The sequence below is a fragment of the Carassius carassius genome, chromosome 23, assembly GCF_963082965.1.
Source record: "Carassius carassius chromosome 23, fCarCar2.1, whole genome shotgun sequence".
In the NCBI taxonomy this organism is placed as follows: domain Eukaryota; kingdom Metazoa; phylum Chordata; class Actinopteri; order Cypriniformes; family Cyprinidae; genus Carassius; species Carassius carassius.
In genome coordinates this window covers 21,850,046-21,855,940 of record NC_081777.1, presented here as the reverse complement: position 1 = coordinate 21,855,940, position 5,895 = coordinate 21,850,046, and the positions used below count along the sequence as shown (strand labels likewise).

General features: G+C 39.4%; 1 long non-coding RNA gene across 1 annotated transcript; it reads right to left on the bottom strand.

Moving 5' to 3' along the window:
* Positions 1 to 495: 495 nt before the first annotated feature.
* LOC132101518 (uncharacterized) lies at positions 496 to 5,084 on the bottom strand. The gene is made up of 3 exons (XR_009423182.1): positions 4,639 to 5,084; positions 2,635 to 3,165; positions 496 to 939 (listed from the first exon to the last, which is right to left on the bottom strand). It is a non-coding gene; the product is annotated as an uncharacterized LOC132101518 (long non-coding RNA).
* Positions 5,085 to 5,895: the final 811 nt, after the last annotated feature.

The window sequence follows — 5,895 nt, the reverse complement described above, 5'->3', positions numbered from 1 at the left end:
TGATGGGGTTCTTGTGTACCTTTTTATCCCATGATTTGAATTCATTTTTACATGTATGTTTATATATTCAGTGCCTAGACCTTTCCTTGCAGTGTATGAACCATGCAAAGTGCATTATAAATTCATGCTACATATTACTTAAAGTGGAAATCAGTGTTGAGTCACAAGTAACATCAATATATAATACCAACATCTAGAATGAGTTCAGTCTCTGCTTTAATTTATACTTTGTACTTTTTAAACCTATACCAATAAAAAACAGATTTATTATATTTTTATTTTCAGATTGGTTTAGTTGTTGGTAGTTTTAATTTCTTTCATTTTGTCTTTCATTAATTGTATTGTAATTGAATTGTAATTGTATTAATTGTAAAAGTGTTTTTTTACATTTGATTATTTATAATAATAATAATAGGTGAGTGGGTGACCACATGACCACGTGAAACAAATTTAATTCAAAATCCACATAGATGTAGCATGATGGTTATGTTTGGAAAAAAAAATCTTTTTTACAATTTCATCACCATTCAAAGCACTGTGTACACAACTTCTTACCTACACCTGTGAAGTCATAAATAATAATAAGCATAAAGGAGGAGTCCTGGAGCACAGATAGAAAATAAGAGGCAAGAAAAGCAAAAAGTGCATCATGTTATGTGAGCAATTCTGGGAATAGCCACATAAGAAAGCATACATTAATATATTGCACTGCAGCATATGTGTGTGCCAGAGAGAAAGCGAGCTCATCTTCTTAGAGCACTGGTTACATGGGCCTGTATGCTCGACGAGAGATCTGCATGGGGCTCAGAACTGGGAGCTTTGTTGAAATGCAAAGCTAAGCAGTCAACACTGCTCTACATTTCTGAAGCATTCCCAACAGACTTTGCAGTCTTTGAAGCATTTCTGGGCCAGGGATACAGCCTTGTTTATTCAGTGCATCTGGAAAAAAAGGAAAACAGCATGAGAGAGAGAGAGAGAGAGAGAGAGAGAGAGAGAGAGCGAGAAGAAAAACGCAGGCTATTTTTTGTTCCCTCGATACAGTGAAGTGTAACTCTCTTTGACGTCTCAACAGAAGGCCTTGTACTACAGCACTTACTGCCAGATGCCTTGATAGAAACACCCTTGTCAAACAGGAAAAGAAATAAATGCTTCATTGAACTAAAGCTTGGTTGGAGGGGGTGCCCGGGTGTTAGTTCCCACCTTGTGTGTTTTCCCCACCACGTCGTGTGTGTGTGTGTGTGTGAGAGAGAGAGAGAGAAAGAGTTGCTTGAAGAGAAGTAATTAGACTGGATCTCTAAATTTTGCACTAACAGTTTATCGTTTTTAGACTGATGCTAAACATTAAATTCAGTTAGTCCTTTTCTACTTAACTTTGTTTCCCCATGTCACTTTTTCGAAAGCAGATATTTGTGTTTGTTCTTTCAGGCACATCCTCTGCAGCGGCAAGTCGAGTATGAGAGGATTTACATTCGGGCTTCTTAATCTGTGTAAGCGAACCTGTTTCAGGATGTAATTCACATGGTATGTCTTTTGATTCGGATTAGTTTGGGCAATCCTCTTACCCGCTGGCTCAGTATAACTTATCACTGACAGGGCTGTCTCGTGGAACACAGCAAATCCACATATCCATCCCGCCCAGACTTCCAGCCCCTAATTCTAATCTGTCTAAATCTGATCGGAGACTTTAACTTCCAAATACCCCTTGAAAGCTACTGCTCGCTGGGTAGTTCATATGAGGGCTTTATTTTGATGCGAAACTGTGGTTGAGGAATGTCGTGTTCTTTTTTTGAGTTTTTTGTCATTTTAATGATATTGTGACTGTAATCAGATTTAATGTTCTATGGAATTGTCAAACCTTCTTGTGTGTGTGTGTGTGTGTGTGTGTGTGGGGGGTTTAAACTGTTTTCGATGAATAATTACGACCGCCTTCCATAAGTGTCATCGCTCCTGACCGTAAAGCATCAGTTATGAGCATGAAGTCATGCATTAGTCCCTTTTACACTGACATGGTTGGCAATGACACCTAAATTGCAGTCTTAAGGCCAGCAGCCCACTCATATCCATGTTACTTATGTGTGCTTCCTTCATCTTTGCTGGTAATCCATCGTTAAGATAGATTTAAAATCAGGGCATGGCTTAAAAAGCTTGTAGAGAACGTTCTCTCTCTGTCACTGGCCATTTCTCTACTTTCTTTTTATTTATTTTTTTTGCTCTTCATTTTTTTTTCCTTAGTGCTTTGACTTAGAAATACCATGAAATATTTAAATCCTTGAGTCATATTCTTTATCCTTTAAGGTTCTTTATAATTCAATAAACAGGATTAAAGGCAGAGCAGGCATGCTCCACTTTTCTGTGTCAGCCGCCAGGCCACAAACAGGCTCTTATTAAACGTTGTAAGATTACGCCTTAATCTCGCTGAACACATGTTGGGTGGAATAAAACCAATTTTATTTCAGAAACGGCAGTCCACGGCTCTCTCTGTAATCTCATCGTCGTGCCGTCAGAAGGAAAAGATGCTGTTATGTGTCAAAGGCAATGTGAAGGTGTCGAAGGAGGGTAGAAGACAAAAGATGTGACATGCAGGGTGATTCTCGATCTCTCTTTCACCTCCCACACACACAAACACACACACACCTGTTTTCCAGTCAGGCCTCCTCCCTCTCCCTTCGCATGAGCCTGCTTACTTTAATTTGCTTCCCAATCATGCAGGATTTGGTGCTGTGGTCCCTGCGCCCAGTGCGAGGCTGGTGTGAAGATGACGATAAGCTAAAGCCGTAAATCCCTGCCTCAGCTGTCTTATCAGGAGCTGCTGGGGCGAGTGGCATGCTTTAATGGAGGCGGCTCTCTGTCTGGGATTTAACTCCAATCGCATTAAGACTCGCCTTCACCACTGTGCCTGATTTCTTTTTTTTTTCTCCCCCCCACCTCCTTTTCGTCGTCGTCATCATCATCATCTCCTTTTTCTCTTCTCTCATTTTTTTCAAGAAATTCAAGTTGCAACGTGGATGTAGGGAAATTCAACTCATAAGCTCCCGCAGTTAATTCTCTGCATAGTCATTTGTCTTCCTGGCATTTTTCTGGCTGCTGTTCGGCAATGATCGTGAAGAGGCGATTTAATAGCAAATTACTTTGCTTGCTTTTGTGCTGATATTGTTCCTTAATGGACTGAAAGGGAATTTGGAACAGCCATTACAACAAGATTGTTAAAACTGACACTGTAAAATATATTGAACTTGTAATAGTGCTTTTAAGACATTGTTAAATTGCATTTTAACATCTGTACTCCTTTTCCACTGCATCTATAGATTAAAATAGCTTTCATCTGAAAGTTTAGTACCATAGGCTACGTTTACACTGTCGGTGTTTGGGATTGACAACCGTATTTACTTAGAGTTGTGAGTCTGGAAATGTACTGTTCACACAGCAGCTTAAAATAAATCATTTCACAATACACATTATTTTAAAGCAGCTGATCTGAATGTTTATAGTTGCATTTTACAGATTAGAACCTGGAAATATAGTCGTTTGCAATGATACAAGCAATTAAAGGGATAGTTCACCCAAAAATGAAAATTCATCGGTCATTAATTACTCACAATCATGTCGTTCCAAACCTGTTAGACCTTCACTCATCTTCAGAACACAAATTAAGATATTTTTGATGAAATCCAAGAGCTTTCTGTACTTCCATAGACAGTGAAGCAACTACCATGTTCAAGGCCCAGAAAGGTAGTAGACATCATTAAAGTAGTCCATGTGTCACCAGTAGATCAACTTTAATTTTAGAAGCTAAAAAGCTACTTTTTGTGTGCAAAGAGAGCAAAAATAATGACTTTATTCAACACTTTCTTCTCTCTCATGTCAGAATTTGATGTGCGTTCATGACCGTACCATGACTCGTGCGCATGCATTCCTCTCTTTGGAAACAAGCCACAGCGCATCCGGGTTCTACGTCAGAACAGACAGTTGGTAACATATCCAACTTTATATATATACTGTAGATCTGTGCGATTTACATTTACATTTAGTCATTTAGCAGATGCTTTTATCCAAAGCGACTTACAAACGAGGGCAATGGAAGCAATCAAAAACAACAAAAGAGCAATGATATATAAGTGCTATAACAAGTCTCAGTTAGCTTAAACGCAGGATTTAAAACAAATTAAATTTTTGCAATGATATAAACAATCACAAAGCCACAATTTGCTATATAGTATATATTGCTTTCTGCAAGGCAATAACTAAAGTACTATCAAACTGGATATAATACCTTCAGAAGACAACTTGTTGTCCAATTGGATTCTGTTCTCGCTGCCAAAAATGCAGTTGTGAGTCCTGAAAATCTACAGGTGTGAGTTCAGTTCTAGAATGTGCTTGTCAACCCCCATAAATAACTGAACTGTGTGAACATAACTGTATGACGAGGATTGCCAACTGTTTTCTACTGCAGTGTGAACATAGCCTTAGATGTGCATGTCTGTGGATATTTTTGACTGCTAGTTCCCTGTTAGCCTAGCATCTAGCGCAAAGCTCTGTTTATTTCCAATTCTGAAACGCTGTGGTATCAGCCTTGTCTCATCAGGTAATTAGCTTGGAGGCCTAGCTTACGTTACCCTTGACCTGACATAGCTGGCTTACCTTGTGCTGAAGGCTTAGTACAGCTCTAGCATCCTTGGCCTGACACTAATAAGGTCCCGTAGCTCAGTCACACAACGACAACCTGGCCCATGTGGCGCTCCAATGCCCAAGGTTGCGTGTAGCTGATGGAAGCCTGGCCAAAATGACAGCCAGGGCTCTAGGGAGATGGAGACTGCTTTTGGTGTTATCTCCCGTCACACACGCTGTGACTGTCTCTGTGTTGATTCAGGTGCACCGCACTCCACAGCTCAGCTCTAAACTCCTGGGCCAACTCGAACTCTCCGCTGCCTCTCAGGCAAATGCCAAAACAAATCTTATCATAATTAGCAGTAATCCAGATCATTACCGTCTGCCTAATTATCCTATTAATAGCAATTCCTGGGAGAGCTTGTTTGCCACGCAGGCAAATGTTTGTTCCCAAATTAGCAGACAAAAAGACAGCTCCATTGTTCAAACACAGGGCTTTGACAATGCAGAGCAGGCTAGATTAGTGACACAGGGAGGGAGGAGTTCTCCATATCACTCTCTCTGAGGTACAGGAGCTCTGTGCCACTCAAAGCCAGCTGCACTGGTGTGATGCTGAATATGCGCTATCACGAGCATCATCTCGTAAACATGAAATCAAAACTTTGACTCGTGTACTTTCTTAAATGGTTAGTTCACCCAAAAATGAAAATTGTCATTAATGACTCACCCTCATGTCATTCCAAACCCAAATATTATACTGTCCCGTATACTGTCCATGTCCAGAAAGGTAATAAAAACATCATCAGAGTAGTCCATGTGACATCAGAGGCTCAGTTCTTCTAACTGACCCTCTGATGTCACATGGACTACTTTGATGATGTTTATCTTACCTTTCTGGACATGGACAGTATACTGTACAAACAGGAAACTCTCGGACTTAATCTAAAATATCTTAAATTGTTTTCCGAAGATAAACGGAGGTCCTATGGGTTTGGAACGACATGATTGTGAGTCATTAATGACATTATTTTCATTTTTCATTTTCATTCAACTAACCCCTTAATGCATGTTTTTAGCCTTATTGTTATTCTAAATAACATAGAATAACATTCTATAGTAACATTCTATTGCAAATATCTTTTTACTTCCTGGCTCTTACTCTTGAACTACCTGACTACATTTTGGGATGTAACGCCCACTTTTCATCTCAATACATAAATCTTGGCCTACATTTTATCTTGAAATTTAAATATATTAAAGCTATGTAGAATAACTAAAACAACCAATAAA